Below are 27,988 nucleotides of genomic sequence, written 5' to 3' on the forward strand. Positions count from 1 at the left end.
AGATTGGGCAGTCCTAGAAGCAGAAGATAAGATACGTGTACCAGGTACTGGTCTAGGAGAGAAATGTAAAGAATTACCAGAATTATTAATTCAAGTTTTACCCAGATTATTAACAACGAGAAAAGAAGACTGGGATGCAATCTCAGCCTGTAAACAGAAACAAGATGAAGATATTAGTGATTTTTATTCTAGATTTGAAAAATGTTTCAGTATCAACAGTGGTCTCAAGACAAGTAGTGAGTCATACCCTCACCTTTTTGTTACTAAATTAGTCGAGAATTCAAGTCCACCAATTAAAAACCGAGTTCTGAAAGTCGAAAGCACCTGGCAAGCTAATACTCCGTCCCAGATGCTCCAGATGCTCCAGTATCACCAGAATAGAATCAGGGAAGAGCAAGAACACGAAAGAAAACGTATGAAAGACACGAAAATGAAAGTGCTAGTTGCACAATCTGTTCCTCAAGACAGTCAGAAGAGGGGTCCGAATCAAGCCAGTCATCCTGCAGCTCCCGTTAAAGGGAACTGCAATTATTGTAAAAAGCCAGGTCATTTTATAAATGAGTGTGCAGTTCTGAAACACAACATAGCTACTGGTAAGACTAAAGAAAGACCACGTCCGCCTAGACAAGAACAAGTTTCACAGATTCCTCAGCCACAGAATGCACCACAGACAGTTACAGCACCGCAGCCTATCGCTGCAACACAGCACGTTACATCGCAGATGTACCAGTATGCACAGTCTGAGTATCCAGAGTACCAGCCATATTCATGAAACAGCCTAGAGAGGGAGGTAGGCTTGCCTCTCATCGAGATACCTGTAGATCAAGAAGGTCCCTATGTTCACAGTCAAGTATTAGGGAAAGACAGAAAGTTTTTGATTGATACAGGGGCAAGTAGGACCACAATTAGTCACGCCGAAGTTCCAGGGGCTCCGCTCTCAGGCTCAAGAAATGTTTCCCTTGGATTTTCAGGAAAGCCTATCGTTAATGAGATTTCAAAGCCAGTCACTCTAGAAGTAGGTCCATTGTCCCGCACTACTGATCTGTTACTTACTAAGTCATGTCCAGAAAACCTATTAGGCATTAAAACACTGAAAGAGTTAGGTGCAGTTATATGTTGTTCCCCAGAGGGAATACGTCTGTTCCTACGTGACTTTAAGGGTCACTATGTATTACGAGATTTTGATTCCAGACTGTCTAATGTCCCGCAGCATTTATGGGCGCAAGGTCCAACTGATGTAGGTTACATGCAAATCACACCCTATCGTGTGACTCTCAAACCAGGTGTAGTGTTACCACGAATCAGACAGTACAGATTGCCACCCGAGGCTGTAGCAGCCTTATCCAAAATTATAGACGAGCTCATCGCTCAAGGAGTAGTTGTAGAAACTGACTCCAATGTATGTAACTCTCCGATCATTCCAGTCATGAAACGTACTGATCCAAATGCACCCCCAGTATATCGATTAGTGATTGACCTACGAGAACTTAACAAATGTATTATTCCGCAGTACCCAGTTGTCCCAGACATCTCTTCCCTATTGACAGCCATTGATTCCGAAGCCACGTTCTTCACAGTAATAGACCTCAAGAATGCATTTTTTAGTGTTCCTATTCATCCAGACAGCCAGTTTCTTTTCGGATTTTGTTTAAATGGAAGGAGCTATATGTTCACACGAGCTCCTCAAGGTTTCACAGAAAGCCCTAGTATTTACAGTCAAGCACTCAAGAGACAACTAGACAACATTCACATGCCAACTGACACTGCCCTGCTCCAGTATGTCGATGATCTACTGATCACAGCCCGTTCTGAACGTGACTGCGAGCGAGCGTCACTCACGGTTTTGTATTTCCTAGCCGAGATGGGGCACAAGGTGTCACCTTCGAAGCTTCAATTCTGTGTCCAGCAAGTGGTATACTTAGGACACTTACTGTCCAAGAGGGGTAGGCAGTTGACACCAGACCGTATCCAGTTGATAGCGAGTCTTCCCCAGCCCAGGACCCAGAAGGAGGTACGTGCCTTTATCGGCCTCACTTCTTACTGCAGACAATGGATTCCTCAGTATGCATTTCTAGCCAAGCCACTGATACAGTTAACGACACAGGAGGCAGCCGTATCGACTGTTCTCCCTTGGACATCTGAACATACACTTAGTTTCAACGAATTAAAGAAAGCCCTATGCCAAGCTCCAGTTCTAGCTACACCGAACTACAGTAAGCCTTTTACACTTTTTGTCACTGAACGTGAAGGTACAGCATTATCTGTTCTCACACAAGATCAAGCAGGACAATACAAGCCCTGTGCTTATTTTTCGAGCACACTAGATCCAGTCGCCCAGGCGTTGCCTGCGTGCCTCAAGTCAGTTGCAGCCACAGCACTAGCTATCAGACAAAGTGATTCCATAGTTTTAGGACATACTTTGACAGTACAAGTCCCACACTCCGTGGAAGTTCTTTTAAACCGAACACAAACTCAGCACTTGACAATTGCACGTTTAACAGGTTATGAATTGACACTGTTCCAGCCACACATAGTAATTAGACGCTGCAACATCCTGAATCCTGCTACACTGTTACCATCAGTTAGTTCAAATTCTGCCACACACGACTGTGTGGAAGTAGTCAACATTACGACAAAGCCAAGACAGGACCTGACAGACATTCCGTTACCAGACTCCGACCTGACACTTTATGTGGATGGTTCATGTATGAGAACTAGTACAGGAGAACTAGTCGCCGCGTATGCAGTAACTACTGACACCGAAGTTATTGAAACACACCGTATTGACACTCTGTCCGCTCAAGCAGCAGAGCTAGTTGCTCTGACACAAGCCTGCATACACGCCAAGAACCTGAAAGTTAATGTTTACACAGATTCACGTTACGCATTTGGAGTTGTACACGACTTCGGAGTGCTCTGGCAGGAGAGAGGTTTCATGACTTCTCATGGAACCAAGATTCAGCATGGTCTCCTTATTCAAGCTCTGTTAGATGCCATACATTTACCGACATCCATTGCTATCATGAAATGCAAAGCACATACGAAAGTCACTGACATTATTTCTCAAGGTAATGATCTAGCAGATCGCACAGCCAAGCTTACAGCACAGACTCTAGACATTCCAGTTAACCTGACACACACTCCAGATCCGATTACATGTATGACAGTTAAGGACCCTACTGAAGATGTCATAGATATCCAGTTACATGCTACTCCTGAAGAAATCAAGAAATGGTCCGAACAAGGAGGGGTCCAGACAGATCAAGGATGGTTAACGAAGGGTAGAGCCACATGGTTTCTCCCCGACTCTATGGTTCAAGTCATCATTAATACCGCACATAGTCCAGCACATTTAGGAGAAAAAGCTATGTTAGACAGTATCCAGAACATTTGGTTCAACAAACATTTACGAGCTGCAGCCAAGCAGAAAGTCCGTACCTGTATGATATGTTGTCAGTTTAATCCAGGTAAAAGTGTCCCGGTGGAACAAGGTGGTTTCCAGCCTCCTGACCACCCCTTTGAAGTCCTCCAGATGGATTATATTCAGATGGAGCGATGTCGAGGTTTCAAGTATGTCCTTGTAGTTGTATGCGCTTTGTCCAGATGGACAGAAGCATATCCAGTCCCAGATTACACAGCCGCGACCACTGCCAAGCAGTTGGTTCGTGAGTTCTTCCCTCGATATGGACTCCCTAGAGTCGTATATTCTGATAACGGTCAGCCATTCTCATCTGAGTTGATGAAGCACGTTTCCCTGTTGTTAGGGTACCAGTGGAAGTTCCATTGTGTACGCCATCCCGAAGCAGCCGGTCTAGTCGAGAGACATAATCAGACTCTGAAAATTCGAATTGCAAAAATATGTAAAGATAAGGGTGTGGACTGGCTAGTAGCCCTGCCAGTCGCTTTGTTTTATATGCGCATGGTCGCACATTCCAGATCAGGTCTGTCCCCGTATGAGGTCGTATTCGGCCGCCCCCCTAACATGTGGGGTACTCCTAGACCCCGAAGTATTACTGATGTTTCATGTAATATGCTGACAGATTACCTAGCTTCCTTGATGTCTGCCCTCAACTCATGTCGTTCACAGGTTGCTGCCGCATTTCCAGACAATACCGAGGTGGCACCGCATGAAATCGTTCCAGGTTCCATGGTGATGGTCCGGAACTTTGACAGATCAAGTCCGCTGGAGCCACGTTGGAAAGAGCCCCGTCAGGTCCTCCTCACCACCCGTACAGCCGTGAAATTGGAAGGACGCCGCGGCTGGGTGCACCTTTCGCACGTCAAAAAATTCTACGGATTGAAACCGGTCTCTAAAAACATTTTCCAGGATATCAAGACTTGTCAAAACATTGTTCCTAAGGACTGTCCCGCAAATGACATTGATACAACCCCTCCCTTGGTAGAGAAAACTCCGCAGCAGGAGTATAAGCAAAAACTCCGGTCTAGTAAAATAAGTCAGTCAGTTTGATTGTATAAGTCCTCCCCTAGGTGAAACGGTTAGACTGTTTCTGACATGTATAAAATAGACCCCCATAGTGAGAGAGTTAGTAAAAACTCAATTCAATGTATCGTTTTTCTAAGTTTCATATTATTCATCAGCATTATGATTTCCTGCACCAGTTATGCCTTTTTCCTATATTTCCCAGTTCTTCATGTAAATAAGTCTGCTAATGCTACAGTAGAGCACACGTTTAGTGATCTGCCCCCTCATGAACTGTCCTACCGCCTCGCTATGCGTAATAACTCATTTATCCGCATGTTACATTACTCACACCAGACCAGCAATGCCACTAATTGTTGGGTGTGTGGTCGACTCCCCCCTTTCCAGACACCGAAGGGAGTTCTGCCACTTTTTCCTTATCCGTTCTCACATAATGGTTCGTGTGGAGCATGGTCCACGTTAACGTCATCCTCAACAGATATGTCTTTTCTTAACAGTACATGTTTCCCAGACAAGCAAGGTCTCCCCCACCGAACAGGTTTAGATCTAGAAAATGAAGTATATAATTTAGGTAATTATTCGTCGAATTTTATGGTCCTGAATGTTCAGTCTGATACTACTCCAGACTCACCTGCTATTTCAGTACTACCAGTCAAAGGCGAATTATGTGTCCGAAATAAGGGTTCCGTACACGTAGGACATAGTGATTGTACTACTATTGTCAAGTATAGTGACAGTGGGAAATCTATTTTTAAAGCTTCACGTCATTCTTATTTTGTTTGTGGTCAAACCGCATATGTTCGTCTGCCCCTCGATTGGGAGGGAACTTGTTACATTGCTTTCCTACTGCCACCAGTTTTTCTAGCCCCACCTGACTACCATAGGAATTCCTTCCTAGTACATACTAGACACAAGAGAAACCTCCCGATTGTCGATTATACTGAAACTGCTGCAGAACAATTCATTGATATTGATAAAGGTGTGTTCCCTTATTTAGGTACAGTTGTAAACAGTAAGCTAATCCGTAGGTTAACAAGAACCTTTGAAGCAGTAGTAGATGAGACTGCCTCCGCTCTAGGTAACTTAACCGAAGAGCAATCCTTTATGAGAATTGTTGTGCTCCAGAATCGTCTCGTCCTTGACGTCATACTGGCCGATAGGGGCGGGGCCTGTAGACTCATCGGATCTAGTTGCTGCATTTTCATTCCAAATAACGCGCCGTCTGTTTATTCAGCTATAACCAGACTTCATAAAATTGCCCATCTGTTACACCAGAATCCAGGCACCTGGACATGGTCCGGTTGGTTCTGGAATATAATTTCCGCATGGGGATGGAAAATATTGTCCTTTCTAGGTATCGCAGTAGCGATCATATTCAGCTGCTGCCTCTGTATACAATGTGGCCCTGCGATTTGCGGCATGTGTGCTACCTCTTGTATTCCTAGTCCCAAGCCCCGTTCTAAAACCCGTTCCAGGATAATTCGAGACGAGCAAATGATACTATATGAAATGATAGATGGTATCATGAATATTGATGTTTCCTGATGGAAACGTAGTGACAAGGAGGGAATGTGGAAAAGTAAATTTTGTCATGTTCTGTGTCCCTACGTGTCATCCATCATATGTTATGTGTGCATGACCAATATGCATATGCATTCCCCATGTCTGATTAATGACGCAATTACAGTTGTGTCCACCTCTAGTATGCCAGTTTCCAGGCCTCGTGAATACTACGGATATCAGGCCTATGTAAAATAATGTTGCCACGTTTCTCAGTGTGCACGTTATTCCATTATAAAGTCCCCGTTTCTAGGCCTCAAAAGGGCCTGGACATCAGATTCAGCTCCTGTCTCCTGAAGCCTCGCTGAGGAGCGATGCAGCCCCCACCTGTATCCTCGACCTTTCACTTACTTCCTGCCTCGCAGTGCCCGGTGCAGCTTGGCTCTGCCTCTGAGTCTGCCAAAAGTATGTTATAGTTCCAGTTATCAGTTCAGTCCTCCTTCTCTGCATTCCTAAGCTACTGAACTGCGTCAATAGTTTCCGTCATTGTCTAGCCTATGCGGCTCCATGTTAAGAGAAATACTGTATTTAATGGTCATTTAATATTCTTCATCACGCACTACATGTAGAATAATGCATGGTCCAGTCTTAGAGTCAGTTAGCCTTTCCCCTCTTGACTTCTAGTTTATATCAACATGTTCTCCAAACATCAGATACTAGATAGAGTTTAGGTACATGTCGCTCCGACCCTCCAGACTTTAGTCTCTGCTCCTAGCACAGAGTTCATAGCCCCAGCTTCTCCTAGTGACACGTCATTGCCAGTTTGCGCGCACTACCAGGTTAGAGGTCCCGGCTCCTTAGGTAGCCCCCTCCAATGTTTCCGCCCCATTCATGACATATTCTGTTACGTCTGCACCACATGTCTATGTATACGCCCAGTTACACCTACTTTTACTCTTATCTTTCGCGACTGCTACGCGTCACGCCTTCTGCTCCACCCACTGCTACGCCTACTGCAATGTAATGCTATGTGTTTGCGTTATGTATATATGCTCTTGTATTGTTATTAAAAAGCTAGCGCGCTCATCCCAGATCCTGGCCCCCGGCAGCTGCCATCCTATTCCCGTGCAGGTTGTCCTGTTCCTGTCCTTATGCTGTATTAAACCTGCAAAACTCCTACTACCTCGAATCTTGACTCTTATTTATTGAGCTATCTGTTATGATATATGTCTAGTCAAAAATAGGGTATTATTTATTTATTTACCACAGTACCACAAATTAGGATTTTTCATTACAATTCCAGTCAGATTTTAAATTACAATTTTGAAAATGGCACCTTTAAATTGTGATTTTCCTACCTTAGCTATTGAGTGCCTTCAGCCTATCTGTGGGTCACAAACCTGTGTGTATCTGGCAGCTGGGCTTTGTGTATTTGACCTAAACAGCCACACACACTAGAGAGCTTAAGTGTGACTGGATGGGCCATCACTGGCAGGATGGGAGGGCAGAAGTGGGCACAGCCTTACTTATATTTGAATGGTAGTGTACTGCCTCCACACCGAGGACTGCATACCCCCTGTAGTTAGTCTGGAGCCAGGAAAGGGATAGGAAGGTTGCTTGAGGACTTCAAAGGGAAACATCAAGAAGTTTCTCTCCACTTTGAAGGCACAAATAGGTATAAATACTGGACCTCAGACACCAACTCTTCAGTACATTTCTGACTTGTGAATACTCTGCCAGGAAGAAAGACTGCTGTGCTTCTGAAAAGACTTCCACTCTGCTGGAATGGTGCCCTGAAGGTCTGAAGGTCTGCTGCTCTGCAGTGCTAACCTGTTGCCTGTTAATCTCATGCCTGAGTGAGAATTACTGGACCTACATCTGTTGAGCCCAGGACCACCAGATTAACTCCAAGGGCTACTTGGCTGTCCTTCAAACTTAAGCCTCAGCAACAGAAGTCTCCAACAACCTCGACCCCAGCATCCATCTGTGAGTCTACCCTGCCAAGTGGTGCCACCCCAATCCTGGCCCTTGGAAGTGGGCTTAAGCTATTCTGCCAGTCTTTTTAGACCCAGCAGAACTAACACATCTTCTCTGCTGTGCTGCGCAAGCCTGAGCAGAACCATCTCATCATCACTACTGTATGGATCTTCCCGGTTGCAAAGACCAGCATTGCAGCCAGCCGCCTCATCTGAATTGGCACTGCACAATGCATCCTCAGTGAAGGCCAACACATCCCTCATTGACAGCAGCTGCGAAGACGATGCTGAACTCCGAATTGCAGTCCCACAGCTCCTCAGAACCGGCAAATCGCTCCAACTGCGTGACTCATGCTTGATGCTGTATTTCGTACTGCAATCCCTGATCAATGGAATCCTCAATTATGACTCAGGGCTTTGCTTTGCAGTCTCACTGTATCTCAGAACCGACACATCTCTTCGGCTGCACAACGAGTCTTCAACCTAGACCCTTGCAGCACTCCAAAAACCAGGATTTAAGGAACTTTGCTCAATGGGACTAAGTGGGTCACTGTAGCTGGCCCGCGTTTGATTGAGGTTGGCCTGAACAACTAGATATCCACAATTGATACTTTTTGCTTTTTGGCAACATTTTCATTGAATCTTTAAACGTGCATATCTCAGGTTCTGCTGACTGGATTGTTGTCATTGTGGTCTTTTCATATTTATTAAACCTTACTCTGTATTGCTGACCCAGTATGAGAGCCTTTTCTTGTGTTGTGTTTTTACTTAATTAATGCTTGCAGTATTGCGAAAATACTTTACACATTGCCTCTAAGTGAAGTCTTACTGGTCTGTGCCAAGCTACCAGAGGGTTGAACATAGGTTAATTTATAGTTAGCTTGTGACACATCCTGACACGGATTGTGGTTGCTGCTCGACCAGGGCTTGCACCAAATTCAACCAACAACCCAATTTCACCAAGGGAATAGTGGACACATCTGGGTATATTCACAAGAATGTGTGATAACTAACTCAAGAGTAGCATAATGCAGCTTTCAACATCGCAGCCTATCGTGGGCAAATAACCCTGTGTCAACATGGAATTCGCAAAAAGGCTGTAGTATATGATACAACAAGGAGTGGTGATGGACAGAGTCTCTGAATTAAGCAGAGTACTCTAACCCAGTCAAGAGATCAGGGCTAGATCCAACACCGTTTTTTAGCTCATTGCACCATCCCAGTTTCAGAACCTGGCTGTATGCAAATTAGTCTGTCCCTGGCCCAGTGCATCATGGGAACAGGGCAGACCAGACTACAAAAGCCAATTCTTACACTGGGAAGGAAACAAGCTTCCGGGGACCGGTTTCTGCCATTTCAGGCGTCTTCGGCCCGGCTTGCTTGAATCCTGATGGTGCAATGAGCAAGGGACTCACATCTGAGTATACCCTTCCACGCTTAGGGTGGACAAAATTATTTACAACAAGGAGTGGTGATGGACAGAGTCTCTGAATTAAGCAGAGTACTCTAACCCAGTCAAGAGATCAGGGCTAGATCCAACACCGTTTTTTAGCTCATTGCACCATCCCAGTTTCAGAACCTGGCTGTATGCAAATTAGTCTGTCCCTGGCCCAGTGCATCATGGGAACAGGGCAGACCAGACTACAAAAGCCAATTCTTACACTGGGAAGGAAACAAGCTTCCGGGGACCGGTTTCTGCCATTTCAGGCGTCTTCGGCCCGGCTTGCTTGAATCCTGATGGTGCAATGAGCAAGGGACTCACATCTGAGTATACCCTTCCACGCTTAGGGTGGACAAAATTATTTACAACAAGGAGTGGTGATGGACAGAGTCTCTGAATTAAGCAGAGTACTCTAACCCAGTCAAGAGATCAGGGCTAGATCCAACACCGTTTTTTGCTCCATCAGGATTCAAGCAAGCCGGGCCGAAGAGGCTGAAATGCCAGAAACCGGTCCCCGGTAGCTTGTCTCCTTTCTGGTGAAGAATTGGCTTGGTAGTTTGGTCTGCCCTGTTCCCATGATGCACTGGGCCAGGGACAGACTAATTTGCATATAGCCAGGTTCTGAGCTGGGATGGGGCAGTGAGATAAATAACGGTGATGGATCAAGCCCTGATCTTTGGACTGGGTAAGAGTGGTCTGCTTAATTCAGACACTCTGTTCATCACCACCCCCTTTTCTGTGTAGTATATGATAGACACCAGATAACATGGCAAATTTCAGCATGAAAATCAATGCCACGCCGCAAAAAAGCGGTACGCGAACGCAAAAATCATGCAATGAGGCCAACCGCGGGACAAAAAGTAGCGAAAAACCAGCCACATGCCTACTAATCCCACGCGTTTGGCTGAACAATGCACAATAAAAACCACAGAAAAAATACACCAGAAACAAGCCAAAGCATGTAGCAACATGGAAGCACCCTGACCCAGCGCAGAGGCCTACTCAAACCCCACAACCCCCACAGACCACCAGCAAGGAACAATGGGGTCGGGGAAGGCCAAGGAGAAGAGGGAAAGGAAGGCGGGGTGCAGACCGCAGAAAAACAAAAGCATCCTCACAGACGTGACAGAACACTACCAGCAACTGACCCACTAGCAGAGGAATCCAGCACCCCCAAACAGTCACAATGTACACAGTCATACAGTCTGCAAGCAAACTAGCACAATGTGCCAACATATATTCCAACACAAAGGCAACACGCATCTCCACTTCACATCGCAGAGAAGAACACAACACCTGCAGCAGAGCACATAATTCAATGAATCAATGATGCCAGAGAGGACCACCACACCTTCTACACCAACGCCCTACAACAGCCCATGGATATCCCACACAACCCCCCACCAGGAACCGGACAGTCAAGATACTGAGAGGAGAACATCAAGCCTCCAACAGACCACACAGCAGGAAGCACCCGCAGGAACAGCTGGCTCACCACACTTCCCCACCCACACATGGCACCTCAATGGCAGGTGTCAACACACCAAAAGGAGGTGTCTCTGTAAAGATCACTGTGTCAATGTATGACCATTAATTCTGGAAAATGTTCCTATATACCTTTTCACCCCCCTCCCTCCTTGCACATACCCCTTTGACTCCCTGCCTACCCTATGACCCCTGTTTCTGTATACCCCCAGATTTATTGTTATTATTTGTCAACCGATCTTTCTGTATTACTCTTGAACCTGTAAAGCGCTCTGATACCCTCACGGGTCAAGTTTGCGCTCTATAAAACTTTAAAATATATAAAAATAAATAAAATAGGTGGCTGTGACCCAGCTTTCATCCAGACTGAGCTGCATCATCCTCTTACTCCTCTCCGTGCATACACTGGTGTGGACTCAGTCATTCATGATTCGCGACTAGGTGCTGGATGTGAGCCCTACTGGTCCACAAGGTTGCCCTGATCCCTCATCCACGGTTCACTGGATGGCGTTGGACAGGGTTTGTGGCAGCACGGCTTGGTGGATGGTGTTGGACAGGGTTTGTGGCACCACGGCTCGCCGGATGGCGTTGGACAGGGTTTGTGGCAGGATGTGTTGCAAGATGCGCATATGGAAATATGCATCACTGATCGAAGGGAGTCTGGTGCTGTGGCCACAGTCCCGGTTTTGGGGTCACTGCCATTCAGGAGCCAGGACACAGTCTCACATATGGGACCCACTGGGCCACAGAGGTCGCCAGTAGAATATGTAAACGAGAAAGGAGTAATGTGGGCCAGCATTGGGGGACAGCGGTGCTTTGAAAGGCTGGCCGGGTCGCGGGCCTCAGGCTTGGAGCTTACACTGGCACGTGGTGGGCCCTCCATGACACACGCTGGTGTCGGACGCTGATTAGTGTGACCTGGCTGCGTTGGGTCGGCCCAGATGGGTTTGTGGTCCAGCAAGCTGGACTATGGCAGGCGCACAGGATCTCAGGCAATTCCGCTAACAAGGACTGCGTCAGCCTCATGGCGGGGTGGGAGGCGCCGCCCTGGCAGAGACGTTGGGATTTACGGAAGAGGACAACGCCCAGGGCTACGTGCTTTTTATTCACTCCCCTACGCTGGCCTGGCGTATGCCGGCCCATCCCACTCTGCTCACGCTTACGGTAGGGTGTAACAGGCAACATTTCTGCAAGGACCCCCATTGGCTGGGTTGACATGGTTGCATCCACTGTCCTCTACACTCCATTCACCAGAGGTGTATGTCGCCATGGATATGGGTGTATTCTGCATACTGCGGTTTGTTCAGCACTTCACCTTCACTCTTGGCATTGTGTACTTTCCCAATCATGGTTCTACTGCATCCTTCACATATGCCTGGTTGCCTCCTCTCCCAACATTCGTCTATTGTGTGGCTGAGGTGCCATGCCGTAGATTGGTCGTGTGCACGGTTTGCCCAGGTTACCATTGTGAGTTGTTCTATCATGTCTGGTGAGTCGACATGTTGGTGTAAATCTTGGTTGTGGACTTGTGACGTGTGCATTGCCAGAGTTGTGGATTGTATGGTTGTGGTGTTGAGGTGAGAGGGGTGTTAATTGGGAAGTTGTCAAGGGGCTGTGCATTTCCCTTTGTGCCATCCTGGGATGACTTGGTTGCTGTTGGACTGTCGGAAGGAGAAGGGATGATCCACACTGGCTGTGTATTTGGAGGTGACATTGGTGAAGGTCTCACGGTGTTCAGATGTTGCCTGCACATTGATGTGTGACGTGTGCTTCCTGTTGCACTGATTGTGTGCTGTGTCACCTGGGGGCACAGGTGGGACATGTGTGGAGTGGATTTCCCCCTATACGTGCATGCATCCGGCTATGGCGTATGGTCCTTGCTTGGTCTCCTGCGGTTCCTGCACATTGGGTTGGCCTTACGGGGACTGGGGGGCAAGGGTGATGGTGATATCCAGGACAGGCGTGGGGGTCTTGGATGTTGATGGCTGTGAGTCTCCCCTGACTCTGGAGGGTGTTGTTAGGGGTGTGCCTGGGGCCAACAGGTGGTGCACAGCCAGCTACTTGGTGTGGGGTGGGATGTTGGTTGTCCGCTGTGTTGGTGCTGTAGGCCTGTGAGGCAGGTGCGTTTCCTGGGAGGCCGCTGTCTTTGTCTGCACTGACTCTGTGGTGGTCTGGGGGGGTGCCGGGTGGGTGTTGTGGCCCTTTTGAGTGTCCGTGCTGCATGATGAGTGGCTCCATGGCATCCGTTGCCCTTCTGATGATGCCCTGGGCAGTGCTCCCTATTGTGGTGCAGGCTGTCGTCCGTCTGCTTACACGCCTTATCGTGTGTTTTGTGTTCTTCTTGCCAATCTGTCTGGTTGTTGTGAATGTTGAGGTGTGGTGTTGGTGCAGCTTTTGTCACGGGAACGCCTACTCTGCATCTCATTAGCGATAGTTGCTGGGGTCCTCTGTGGCGAAGTGGTGCTGTGGGCTGTTAGCACCTGCTGATGAATGGTGAGGTAAATGTATCACGACTTTGGCTGCGACAAAGTGCAGTTCATTCGGCGATAGCTCCTTATGAATATGCCCTATTATCTTTATTCTGCCAATTACTGGTTTCAAGGTTACCCACACTCTCTCTCACCTCAATCATACATTTAGCTACAGAAAACTTGGAATAATCCTTAGGAGAAATCCTTCAAATGCGGATTCCCGTATAATCTCCAACTGACACCTTTGATACTCTCTTTCTTTTACCAATGTACCTGTATTGGGCCTGCAATCTTTTACCACCTACATCATGTAATTTCCTTTTAGAAATCGAAGACTCATCCATCCATGATATGACTAACTTAAATAAAGGAACCATTTCTTTAAGCAGGACTAAAGGGAATAATACCCTGTGTCAGCATTACGAGTGGTCTTTCTATCCCAAAGGAGTTCTCTTAACTCATGCCCACAGCCCAAACCATTAGCTTAAGCAAGTTGTACATTGTTTTTAGAACCCTGTTAACCTTTCAAAAAGACCATTATTCCGAGGGTAAGTTAGTGATTTTTTGGAATGATTCACACCAAGATGAGTTACAAATTCTTCAAATTGCACAGACGTAAATTGATTACAAATGTCTGTCAAAATGTAATCCATAATCTCTCTGGCAAAAATATACTCTAAGAATGCAATTAACTGATCTCCACTCACCTCATTCACAAATTTGAGTTCAGGCCACATGCTAAAAAATTACACAGCTTTGATATCATACGCTTGAGTCCCCCTTGATATGACAATGGGTCCAACGGTGTCTACAAGAAAGTTTCTCCATGCTGCCAGAGTTAGTCATCACTTTGATTTCAATGCCACAAATTTCCACTACACAAAAAGGGTGCTTAATCATGAGAAGAGAGATTCCCTTTGGAACTTCATTCTTGTAGTTAGTGGTAGACGATATTCATGTGGGACAATTTCCATCGAAGGCGTGGGCTTCACTGATGCACTTAAATGTTGCGACTGTGTAGGATGGCCGCATGTAAGGAGTGTGTTGCTTCACGGAAGAGCTACAGCGCTTGTGAATATGGTGGGTGCATCCCTGATGCGCTAAAGGCAAACACCACTGGTAAGATGATGGCAGCACATACGGTCAGTGATTTTGACACTAGTGACATGTAGCCATGTTTAAAAAAGTTTACATTGGAATCCACAGTCGCAAAAGCACCGGTCCCCGAGCTTTGTTTTCTTGGGACGCCATCTTGGGTGGGTCAGAAGCACTCCTCAGCCATTCGCTGAAGCCGACACGTGGACCCGCTAGAGCCCTACATAAGCCGCAGGGTATGGCGCACAGCGTGGACGCCACAATGACGCCGGAGTCACGCCAGAGTCCAGCCCGTCTGCGCCTGTCCGCGCCGAGGACGCGCTGGGCGGCTGGACTCTGGACGCAGACGAAGTCATTCTACCCCCCTACAGCTACTCCCACCAGGAGATGCTACGCCTGAAACCTCGAAGATTAAGATGCTCGCACTCCTATGAGCCTGATGAACTTCTTACTTCTTTACGATGTAGCTGTCAACACACGCGTAGGCCTTCTATTTCTGTCCCTCGTCACTTTTCCCCCGGCCACCCCGACGTTATCAGCCCTAGGACAGTGGGAGTAGAGGGCCTTTTGGTCAATGCCCGCTCCCTTGTCAAAAACAAGATAATGTTCAGGGAGATGGTCCTAGACAGAATGCCTGCCCTAGTGTTTGTCACTGAAACTTGGGCTAAAGACTCATCTGGTCCTGACCTAATCGAAGCGGTCCCTGAAGGGTACTGCCTGGTTAGACTGGAAAGACAGGGACGAGTGGGAGGGGGTATAGCGATTCTTCATAGAGACCACCTGCAATGCCACATTGTACCCATATCCGACTTCCCGGATTGCTTCCAAGCGCTTTATTTTACAATAAAGGAAGTGCAATGTCCCCTCCTCAATGGAATTCTACTTTATCGACCTCCTGGCCCGAGGACCGATTTTACACACAATCTCCTTCAGTCCCTAGAACCCTACTTTGGTCGAGAAAATGTCTCCATTCTAGGTGATTTTAATTATCATTTAGAACGGCATGACCTATTCGATACATCATGTCTTATTGAGGCCTTGACGTCCTGTGGACTCACGCAGCGAGTTAGCGGGGGTACACATCGTGCAGGCCACACACTAGATGGTATTTTCTCTAATGACCATCGTCTGACCACCACGGAGCCGGTGCATCTATCTTGGTCCGACCATCTTGCGGTTCCATTCCTATTGGAATACCATAGGGTGGATGGAAGTAAAAAAGGGACTCACATAATGGAAACTGCTAGAAATCTAGGAACATTAGCAGTGACTCCTTTGCGCCCTGGGCTGCCAGCCTTTCTATTACTGGCTTGGACAGCGTTCAGACCGCGGTTGGCCATTTCGAACAGGTCACCATTAAGGCCTTGAATGAACTGGCCCCAGTACGGACCCGCCGCCGAGCCAGAAAGAGACCATCTGCCCCATGGTTCTCGGATTCCCTAAGACTCCTCAGGCAAGAAGTGAGGAGGAAGGAGAGGCTTTGGCACTCTAGTTGGGATCTTAAGAACAAGGAAGCCCACAAAGTCCTTGTCAGGAAATACAAGGCTGAGATTGTGCAGGCCAAACAAGACCATTTTGTGGCCTTGACAACTTCGCTCTCCTCGCCGATGGAGCTCTTTAAAATCGTTGATTCCTTAGTCAACCTACAAGCCCCTGACCCTGTTGTACCATCGCAAGATCTATGTGATAGGATCGCCTCCTTCTTTCACACCAAAATACAGGATATTCACCTGGCTCTTGAGGAGCAAAGAGTATGTTCCATTATGCCCCCTGCCCGGGTTGAGATGAATATGACCACCATTGACATCTCCCCATCGTACACTCTGGACTCCTTTCCCCCGCTGGTTCTGCAGGATTTGGAGATCTTGCTTAATAAGACCAAATCTGGTTCCCCCCTGGATATCTGCCCACTGAAAATCATCAAGCAGTGTAGGGAGACCTTCTTACCCCCTCTGCTAGAAATAATGAATCTAGCCTTGAAAGATGGTATCTTCCCTTTGGAGTGGAAGAGTGCAGTAGTGAAACCTCTGCTAAAGAAGGCCTCCCTTGATCCGGAGGTTCTAAAGAACTTCCGTCCAATCTCGTTGCTTCCAGCTCCAGTGAAGATGCTTGAGGCACATCTAAACAAGCATCTCGCTGCCTTTGTGGAAAGCTCGGGCTGCTTGGACTCCTCCCAGCACGGATTCAGGAGGGAACATAGCACCGAGTCGGCCCTCACCATCGTGCTTGACAAGATCCGCACGACAGTGGATGGGGGCCAGACCATCCTCCTGATCCTGTTAGACCTAACTGCGGCCTTCGATACCCTCTCCCCCTCAGTGCTTACATCTCGTCTGAGGGATGTGGGGGTGAAGGACGCAGCTCTAGATCTACTGTCTTCCTTCCTTGACGGGAGGGAACAAAGAGTCAAGCTGGGGGAGTTTCTATCTCCATCCCGACCAGTGCTGTGTGGGGTCCCACAAGGGTCGGCTCTTAGCCCGACCCTATTTAACATCTACGTGACCCCACTAGCCAGACTTATAAGAACTTTCGGGATGGAGGTAGTCTCTTACGCAGATGACACCCACATACTCGTCTCTCTCTCCCATTCAGATGTACAAACTGCCTCCAAGTTTAGATCTTGCATGGAGGCGGTTGGTCACTGGATGATCCAGAATTCACTTAAACTGAATGGGGAGAAGACTGAGGTAATGGTGTTTGGAAGGAAAGAGAACATCTGGTCAGCCAACTGGTGGCCTGACTCGTTAGGAGAGTGCCCATCCCCCACAACATCTGCTAAGAACCTTGGGGTGATGATAGACCCTGCATTGGATATGGGCAGGCAGGTGAGTAGAACCATCTCCACTTGCTGGGGATTAATTCATACCCTGCGAAGGATCAGGAAATACCTCTCCTTACAGTCCAGAAAGCAAATAGCTGTCGCACTCATTGGCTCACGTCTGGACTACTGTAATGCGCTGTATGCGGGGCTAAACAGGAGCCTCCTGCAGCGCTTACAGGTAGTTCAGAATGCCACAGCCAGATTAGTTCTGGATGTTACCAGACGCTCCTCGGCCACGCTGGCCAGGAAAACGCTGCATTGGCTACCGGTAGAACACCGAGTACGGTTCAAAGTCTTATGCATGACTTATAGAGCCATTGCAAAAAACAGCGACTTGGGAGTTGGTTCCATCATCTCCCTCTACATTCCCGGAAGGAACTTGCGTTCCTCCGGGAAATCGCTCCTGACAGTTCCCCGCATTCGAAGAGCCAAGTGGGGTGGCAGGGCCTTCTCTACCCTAGCTCCCAAATGGTGGAATGATCTTCCTCTCGATCTTAGGTCTCTACCTTCCCTACAGAAATTTCGAAATGCCCTCAAAACCCACCTCTTTCTGCAAGCCTATATGTAAGGATGTATGCTCAAATCTTCTGATGGTTTTGTTAGGCGCCTTGATACCTGTGGGTTATTGTCTTGCGCATTATAAAATTTTATCAAATCAAATCAACAAAGGTGGCCGGAAAAACCTTTGCTACAAGGATTTTCTCCTAAACACGCTGGCACGTAGGACTGTCCAATACTGGCGGCTACACAATCACCATTTTCTGGATAAGGGAAGGATGAAATGTGGTCATACACTGCGCTCATGGAAGCATCATCCTTAAGTAACTCTTCACCACTGAAAATAAGCTTGACACAAGAAAAGTAGAACATTCTTTATTTCTTTACTGCAGGTATACAACGAGCCAGGAGAAACAACTGGCACAGCTCTCAATCTCCTAGTCTCTCTCCAACTGCCATGACATGGGAGGTGACCTACAAGCATTCCAATAAAAATGACATAACACCGTTCCATCAGAACAAAACCCAACTGTTACTCAGAGATTTAGGTCATAGAAGTATATCCCCTTTCAATAACCAACTGGCTGTATAATAGAGTTTATTTAACTGTAATTACAGCGATAAGGTTCATTGTGATGGTTTGGATAGTTGAAGAACATATGCCGATAGATAGTAGATGGTGTTGCCACATGTGATGACCTGTCTTCCTGGGTATTCTGGTTCCATGTTGGAACCTAGTGTTTGAACCACATGACACCAAGGTTCCTATAACTGGTAATTCCAGGATTGTCAGTTTTTAGCTGACTGTTGGATGGGGCTGAATAAATATTACTTATTGAACACAATCCTGTGTGAATCCCACATTATTACACTGGCGACGTTTGTGGATGGGATCTACTCGTGCAAGATAGCCCCAACAACAGGTGAATAGCTAAATGCGAAGAGAAAGACTCACGTGACTGCTGTGTCGATGAGGGGAGATTGATCAGCATCTTCAAGGTACAGCTGTGGCCCAGCGAAGGAAACGCGGCGAGGGACGTGGAAAAAGTCGAAAACGCGACGAAAATCGGCAAAGGTAGTCTTTTACAATGATTTTTGGAAGAAAATAGAAAAAAACGGAGCTTGTAACTGACGTCGATTTTCGAGGGTGATTTCCCTTAGAAAAAAGCCTATTTGTTTGTAGAAAAGGTGGCGGACATCTTTTCAAGAATAAAAAAAACAAGCGAGATTGGCCATAGAAAGTGATGCAAATGTTTCTTGGCGGCCATTTTAGGTCGGGAAAAAAAGAAAACAAGCTCGAATAGCCAAAGAAAGAAGCATTTAATGTTGTGGCGGCCATTTTGACTTGGTTTTGGAAAAAGAAGAAAAGAAAGCCCAATTCACTTTGGAAACAAGACTGAATGTTTGTGATGGATTAGTGGCGGCCATCTTGGATTTTTTTCGATCGTTTTTTTTCGTTTTTCTGTTATTTCAAGAGGATTGCAACGGGTGAAGCAGCAGTTTGGAGCGTGACATTATAAGGGTATCTACTTCAATGGTAAAGGAGGACAGAAGGACCTGTTGTACGGAAAACGAGTGAAAACGTGAGGAAGAGAAAAGTCGGAGGAGCTTGGTGGATGGAGTAAGTGACTCAAACTTGAAGAAGTACCGAGAGGTGCCGGAAAGGAAAACCAGACTCAATTTTTTTTTAGTTCTACATTGAAGAACTTGAAGCCTGTCGACGGTGATGGGCACACCTTTTTGAGGGAAGGGAGGTGGAACTTTGTTGTTAAAGTTTTAAAAGTGGAATAAGGGTAAAGGTGTTGAGTGGAACTGGGGCAGTAAAATGCAGAATGTAACTGCACCTCCTTTCTTTCTGATGGAACCAGGGGAAGCACTGATTAGGTGGAAAAAATGGAAAAAAATATTTGAAAATTACGCAAGGGTGTGTGGTGCAAATTTGAGTGGTGAAAGGAAGCATGCTTTATTGATGCATTGTTTGGGCGGAGAAGGCCAGGAGATTTTGGAGACTCTTCCAGTCATTCCACAAGCAGAACAAAGAGGATTGAATGAGTATGAGGTGTGTGCTAGGCAGTTGGATTTACATTATCTTCCTAAAGTGAGTACTATCATGGAAAGGTACTATTTCGGGTTACGAGAGCAGGGTAAGGAAGAGAGTGTTGAAGAGTACATTACTGCACTAAGAAAGTTGGCTTCAAGTTGCAAGTTTGGGGGTTTGGTGGAAGAACGAATTAGGGATCAGTTTGTTTTGAGATGGGTGAGTGATAAGATAAGGGAAGAGTTGTGGCTAAAGGATGAACCTGCACTTGAAGAAGTGGTAGATATTGCAAAAAGGGTTGAACACATGTTAAAATGCGTTGGAGAACTAAGCAAGGAGAAAAAGGATGAAAAGCCAACTAGTTCTTCAACACAAGAAGTGGTGTGTCAGGCTGTGAAGAGAGAGGATGAGAAAAAAAAAGAAGTGTGTGAGGAGGAAAGGTTGAAAGGGAAGATTGATGGTGGTATTTCTAAAATACAGACAAGTAAGAAATGTTCAACTCCTTTTCAAGGAACTTGTTACAGATGTGGGAGATATGGGCATATGGCAAATGCGAGAGAGTGTCCTGCCCTCAAGTTCAATTGCAATGTGTGTGGTAGAAAGGGACACATTGGTAGAAATTGCAGAACAAGAGTTGGGAGAGATATGAAGACTGAGACTAAGTTGGTTAGCTTTCAGATTAATGATGATGTTGTAGAACATCCTTCTGATTATGTGTTGATTGGGGAAGCAAGTGTGTTGATGAAATTTGATTCATGCTCACATGTTACTTTTATTTCAAACGAGGTGTTTGAAAATGTGTTTGGAAAGAAAAAGACTTTGTGTAAACCGTATATAACACCAACAGGTTATCAAGAACATCCCATAAAAATAATGGGTTACTTTTTTGACTGCATCGAATATAAGGGGAGGTATACAGAAGCAAAAGTTTATGTGGTAAACAGGGGAGACAACTTGTTGAGTTGGTCTCATCAGGCAAGGTTGGGTGTGAGTCTCAATCCAAATGCTCATCCAGTTATTTAAGTACAGGCTGTAGACAATGAGGAGAACAAGTTTATAAAGAACTTTAAAGAGTTGTTCAGTGAAAAACTAGGATGTATAAAGGGTTACAATCACAACATCAAACTGAAGTTGGGTGCGGTGCCTGTTGCTGCTAAAGTAAGGCGCATTCCAATTTGTGTAAAGGATGCCGTGGGTAAAGAGATTGAGAAGTTATTGTCTACTGGGGTTATACAACCAGTAGAAGCAACTGAGTGGCTCGAAACAATTGTGGTCGCGAGGAAGCCTAATAATGAGATTCGACTGTGTGTTGACCTTCGTGCTTTAAATAAAGAAGTAATAGTTGACAAGTACCCTTTGCCAAACATAGAGGAGTTGGTTTCTACATTAGATGGGGCATGCTATTTCACCACCTTAGATATGGCATCGGCCTATCACCAAGTTCCGCTAAAAGAAGAGTGTCAAGAGCTTACTAGTTTCATTACACCAATGGGTGCATTCAAGTTCTTAAAAATGCCTTTTGGGCTGGTTTCGGCAGCCTCGGTATTTCAGAGAATTATGGAAGATCTGTTCAAAGGAATACCGGGGGTAAGATGTTATCAGGATGATGTTCTCATTTCTGGGAAGAACGAACAGGAACATGATGAGAGGGTTTGCCTTGTGTTGAAGAAAATGTTGGAAGTTGGTTTAACTCTGCGTCAGAGCAAGTTCAAGTTTGGTGTCAATGAGCTAGATTATTTGGGCCACCACATCTCAAGGAAGGGCATATGTCCAAAAAAGGATCTTGTAGAAACAATTGAAAAGTTGAAGGAACCATGTTCAAAAGAAGAGGTTTCATCATTTTTGGGCATGGCAGAATTTTACAATAAATTTGTCAGAAATTTCGCAGATAAGACTGTTAATCTGAGGAAAATCATGTGTAAAAATACTGTGTTTAATTGGACTGAGGAGTGTAGCAGAGAGTTTGATCAGGTGAAGATGGATCTGAGGAATGCACCAAATTTGCAGGCGTTTGTTCCAGGGGATCCGACGTTTATTGTAACAGATGCCAGCAGTAAGGGTCTGGGTGCTTTGTTGTTACAAGTGAGGAAACACAAGGAGGTCCTGATAGCTTGTGCTTCGAGATGTTTGAAGGGGGCGGAGTTGAATTACTCTGTCATAGAGAAAGAGGCGCTAGGTATATATTGGGCGGTGAATAAGTTCAGGAAGTTTGTTTGGAGTTCCTCCTTTACCGTCAGGTCTGATCACAAACCACTAAAGGAAGTGTTTAAAAAAAAGGAGTTAGACTCCATCTCAGCAAGGATAAGGAGATGGGTAATTTCTTTGCAGGAGTTTGTGTTCAAGTTTGAGTATATCCCAGGAAAAACTAATGTCTCGGCAGATTGTCTGTCTAGGCTGGTGGATGTTGTAGAGAATGGTGAGGAAGCTTTGGCTGACGATTTTGAGGGTGAATTAAAGGTGTGTGACGTTACCTTGGGGGCGGTGAAGGAAGATACTTGGAGAGAAGAGCTGAGTAAGGATGAGGATTTGAAGGAAGTCATTAAATTGTTGGAAGGTGGTAGGTCTCGTTCTTTAAAGAAACCTTGGTCTGTGATTGCTGATGAGTTGGCAGTGGTGGATGGTTTACTCATGAGAGGTACTAGGTTAGTTCCACCTGTTAATCTCAGAAGTGTTCTGGTGGACATGTCTCATGAGGGACACTTGGGTATTTCAAAGACGAAAGAACGTATACGAATGGACTTCTGGTGGCCAGGTATCGATTTGTTGGTGGAACGCACCGTTAGGGATTGCTCTTCTTGCCAGGCAAGTGATAAAGTTTTGAGGACGAGGTCTTCTCCAATGGTTTGCAGGAGGTTGCCTAGGTCCCCCTGGGATGAAATTGCAGTTGATATTGTGGGGCCTTTACATGGTGAACATCAAACTCTATTTATGTTGGTTTTATTGGATTTGTATTCTAGATGGGTGGAGGTTAGTTTGGTAAGGGAGATTACAAGTGAGTCTGTTATTTCCTTTTTGGAGTCTGTCTTTAAACGTGAGAGTTTTCCGAACTCCATTCTTTCTGACAATGGGCCACAATTTTGTTCAGGGAAAGTTGAGGAGTATCTCAGTAAGTGTGGCATTATCCACAAGAGGATTTCTTTGTATCACCCTGAGGCAAATGGTGCTTTGGAGAGACTCAACAAAACTTTGAAGGAAAGCATTCAGTTGGCAAGGGCCAACAATTTGGACTGGAGAAAGGAGTTACAGAACAGAATTTCAGCTTATCGATTCTCTCCTCACTCAACTACAGGAAAAACTCTGTTTGAACTTTTCAAGGGTAGAGCACCTAACACTTGTTTATGTCCTGCCTGGATGGCTGCAGACAAGGGTGTAAAAAATAATGAGGTGGGTGCATGGAGAGAAAGGGAATTGAAACTACAGAGGAAAAGGAAAATATATGTGGATAGGAGAAATTCTGCTAAGGATTCCAAATTCGTTGTGGGGGAGGTAGTAAAGATCAGGGCTCCTGTGGGCTGTCAAAACTGGTCGAAGTTTTCTGTTCCTAGAACCATTGTGAAAATTTTCAAAAATGCTGTAAAGACGGAGGATGGTCGTATCTGGAACAATAGTCGGGTTTCTCATTTTGGGGGAAAAGGGAAATGTGAGGATATTGTTGCTGTTCCTGATCTGCGTTCTAATAATTCTCGCAAGAGTGTGAGAGTATGCAGGCCTCCTGTTCACTTGCGTGATTATGTCTAGGTAGTTTCTTCTTTGTTTTTCTTTATCTTTCTGTTGCCTACTTCATTGCTGAACATGTAAACCTGTTTAATGTTTAAGAGGGAGAAGTGTGATGACCTGTCTTCCTGGGTATTCTGGTTCCATGTTGGAACCTAGTGTTTGGAACCACATGACACCAAGGTTCCTATAACTGGTAATTCCAGGATTGTCAGTTGTTAGCTGACTGTTGGATGGGGCTGAATAAATATTACTTATTGAACACAATCCTGTGTGAATCCCACATTATTACACCACACATAAAGTTTAAAATTATAAAACGATTTATTGGGGTGTGAAATCATGACAACACTGTTCAAAGACTGTGTTGTCTTGAGGTTCAATAAGGTAACAACATAGCTTCCACTTTTGCAGTGAATGTATTTTTGATGATTAGCCAACTTTGTGGTAATTTAAGTAGAATTTAAGTAGCAAAACATTACTGGGGGAGACATTGAAGATGAAGTACCATTAAGGATATATGATCTTTTCTTCCAGAAGCAAGTGCGTGCCTTGCTTAGTAGTGCAGCACAAATAGGAGGGGGTGAAGGCCAGATTGATCTAATTACAGTAGTATTTATTTTAATTTCTGGGTTTTTGTGTAGAGCAGCTTACACTCTTTAAGGAGTCTCTTGGGGCGCCTATTATGTTAGAAGCGGAGGGCTCAAAGTAGGTTGTTAATACGAGAAGAGACACGTTTTTAAGACTTTTCTAATAAACCTTCGTATATGTGCCAGGGATCAACTTTCTAAAGGAATCGAGTTCCATAGTTTTGCTCTTTGTGTTCTGAATGTCCTGCAACAGGGGACTACAAAATTGACCACGTGCAAGATCTAATATTTCTCAGAGGAACGTAGTTCATAAACTTGTCCAGAAAGAGATTATGGGATGTATCATGGTAGAATTTGTACATCACATATGATGATTTAAATCAAAATGATTTTTTTTTAGTGGGAGCCCTCGTAGTTGGCAATAGTAGTCTGAGGCAGAGTCTGTTTTGAGATTGAGTATGACTCTCACAAATGTGTTTTGGATGGTTTTAAACCACCTAAGAAATTTAGCAGTAAAGATGAGAGAACACTGGAATGAGGGTAGGTGTTAAGATATGCTTTGAGAGTGGCGTTTCTTTACTTTTTCGAGTACTGATACTTTGACAAAAACAAACCACCGAGTTCGGTGCTAAGTCTCAAGTCGTGGATTTGCCTTGGGACAGGTGTGTTGTTCCACCACAGACGCAGCCGAAGTGTTAAAATATCGAGTTTATGGTGTCTTAATAAATTACATCATAGAATACTTTATAAAAGGCTACATTTGAGCACTGCTCGTATTGTGATGACTTAATTTAAAGTAGGAGTTATCACACATCTAGCTTTTTGCACTGTAAATATCCAATGGTGGCATGTCTAATTTCAGTAGAATTCCATTTATTTACCTCGGAAAGATGAAAGGCTAAGTTTGCGTTGCCCTTCTTGTTAGTTTTAGAATTCTTCAGATCATCGTTAATGTCAGCTGTGAGTGTTTACTCCCTTGGCCAGAGTACAATACAGTGTCAAACATGCTTTCTAGCACTATCCTCGTCTTTGTAACATGGCTAAAGTTTTGAAACGCAGCAGAGAGGTACAGAAAAACTAGTATAGCTCCTTCATAAATATCGATACGTTTCCCATGATCAGAGGATTTCTGTCAACCAAATGTTTGATTTAATTTGCCCAATACCCTTAATACAAAAGGTATAGTGAACGAAACAGTTATTTAAAGAGGGTGTGGAAAGAAGTGTTTGCTTAAGTGAAGTCAACATTTTGGGAAATGTGTTCGAAACATACTTAGCTTTAAAAAGCCTAAGAAGGAAACAATTGTAAGACCACCTCAACTGGTCTTATGCCATCATTTCGAGATTTTATTTGCTCTAACATTAGCTACTCCTCATCAATTCTTAAATCGTCATAGCGCAGGCTAGATGCGTTGGGCTTTCTCGTTTATTTATTTTACTGCACTGAACGTGTTGCAATTAAATGAATTTGTAGGGATTAAATTGTTAACTTTGCAATGCAAAATCACAAGGTGAGATCGGTTTTGAATGAATGATTTTCTCTCTTATGTGTCTTCCACACAGCAGTAACTGGAATATATTTTGGACGGCGCTGGATACAGCAATCGTTTATATTTTCAAAGGTATTTCACAACACAGATAAGGGAATCCATTTCCTGCCTCACTAAGCAGAGGATCCACACCAACCAATTTATTTTCTCAGCTGATATATGCACACTGATAGAAACGGTTCTGCACACTTGTACTCGCTTGTATTACCCCAATAACCAAATAACATCTAAATACATAAATACCAAAGATAAGTATTATCTGAACTTTTCTGTGAAAGACTGATACACGAAATAAAATCTCATTCAAAGTTAATATTCCCCTTTGTTCTCGGATATTGGGATGACTTTTTCTATTTTTACCATCATTAGGTCGTAAAGAAGTGGTATTCTTGTTGCTAAGGGTTCATAACAAATGTACTGTTGCGACTGACAAAGAATCAGATTTGGTCAGTACTGTACTTATATAAGCCCCCAGACTCGAACGTTTGGAGCTGGCCAACCAATCAGAATTCTCTCCTTGAGGTCTGTAGCTGCCCTTACAAGCCTGCAAAGGGAGCATGCTGTGGCTGCCAGCTCCCTGCTCCTGAGGCATGCCCCTGACCCAGTGTGTGGTACCCCACCCGTGACTCATCTCTCGTAAAAGATGCCAGTGGTGCTTTGAAGGCTGCAGGAGCAGCTCTTTCATCAGGGCACCGCTCTGCCTTCTCTTTGTGCTGGCTTCTCCCACCCATTGTCAACTTAGGAATACAAGTCGTAACAACCTCAGAAAAGCAGGAAAAGTAAACAAACTGCCATTTTTTTTATTTTTTATAGTGTTCGTTTTTTATAGAATTTCGTCATACATTTCAACTTCGATAAGGAAGGGGAAGGGTCGGAAGAAAGAGAAAATGGAGCAGCTTCAGATTAAAACAATCACTGGCAAATCTAATAGTTCTCACCTTTGAGATACGAGTGCCAAACTATTGGCTTTGCCAGTAGTTGATTATAAGGCCTTGCTTCAAAAATGTAAAAAATACATTAAAAGGACAATTCAAAATCCTGGAAAAACTAACTTATAGCCCAAGGTATCTCAAAACTGTACATCCAAATCAATATTTTACCTTTATAAATGGCACTGGTTACATTTCAAAAATTGTTTATACCGGAAGCTCCAAAAAAATAATGAAATAATAATAATGAAATGTCAAGATTTAAAGGAAAATACCTGCCAAAGCCTAACATACTTGCATAGGACTCTCACTCTGTACTGGTATGGAATAAATTAAGACTGTTTTATTAATAGTAATACTTTCCACAGCTTACCCCATAAAAATAGTTTGTTGGTGCATAGAAAGCATGGTGTTATTGCTACATTTTACAGTGCTTGTTTTCCTGAGTTGTCTACACATCTTACACAATGATGTCTACAATATTCCCAAAAATGTCTAAATGAAACATTCATGCCAATGCTTGTTATGTGAAGCCTACATCAGGGCTGGACTGGTCATAGCGGGCACCAGGTGTTTACCTGGTGGGCCGTAAGGGTGGGGGCCAGTTTTGGGCCCCTGTAGGGCCGTTTTTGTTACAGGGAGCTGGCAATATCGTCTCCCTGTAACAAAATCGACCCTTTTACTTTTAAACAGCTCTGCCGCACCCCCAGGGGGCCGGCCGAGCAGTTTGCCAGGGCCAGTTACGGTTCCCAGTCCGGCCCTGGCCTACATTGGCCTCTTTCAAAACCCTTTCGTTGACTTTCCTTTTGCAAATTATTGCCATCAGGTTTCTTAAAGTGACTGTTTCATTTGAAACAAGTTACTACAACTACCAGAGTGCACTGGCTATTCAAATGAAACTCAGTAATGAGAATAGGCTTCCTGGGTGACATGAGTAACTGGGTCACGCTCTCTTATCTTATACAAATTCGTATTTTAAGGGATCTTAGTTCAATAGGACCAACTGCAAAAGACCAACACATATAGAAAAATACCAGAGAGGGTTTATTCATCTGCTGTAGATACGCGCAGAGCACCTGCCAAAAGCAGGTTAGAGTGTTAGGTAATACAGCTGTTTACTTTTGAACTTACTCCGTACCATGTGACCATATCTGACAGAATTGTATTATCCCTCAAATAGGCCCTTGCTACGCACATAACTTTAGCTAACAGCAGTCACATGATGTGCCTGCTGTAGGTCCATTCAAAAGGTAAGCTGAAACTACAAGACCCCGCATGCTTGGGGCTTTTTGTTGGTAAGGTAGGACTAGCTAGCTGAATTTGACCCTAATGACTTGGTACCATTGAAAGCTATGCTCCTCGCATTTTCATTCAACATTATTTACATTTGTAATATGGACACTTAAGATATAAGTACCAGAATGCAAAATGGTGTGTGTT

At 44.9% G+C, this 27,988-nt stretch overlaps 1 protein-coding gene across 2 annotated transcripts in view; it reads right to left on the minus strand.

The window, feature by feature from the left end:
• Positions 1 to 27,988, minus strand: part of DPYD (dihydropyrimidine dehydrogenase) — a 3,662,673-nt gene that overhangs the window by 1,180,481 nt on the left and 2,454,204 nt on the right. The window lies entirely within an intron of this gene.

Source organism: Lissotriton helveticus, chromosome 1_1, assembly GCF_964261635.1.
Source record: "Lissotriton helveticus chromosome 1_1, aLisHel1.1, whole genome shotgun sequence".
Taxonomy (NCBI): Eukaryota; Metazoa; Chordata; class Amphibia; order Caudata; family Salamandridae; genus Lissotriton; species Lissotriton helveticus.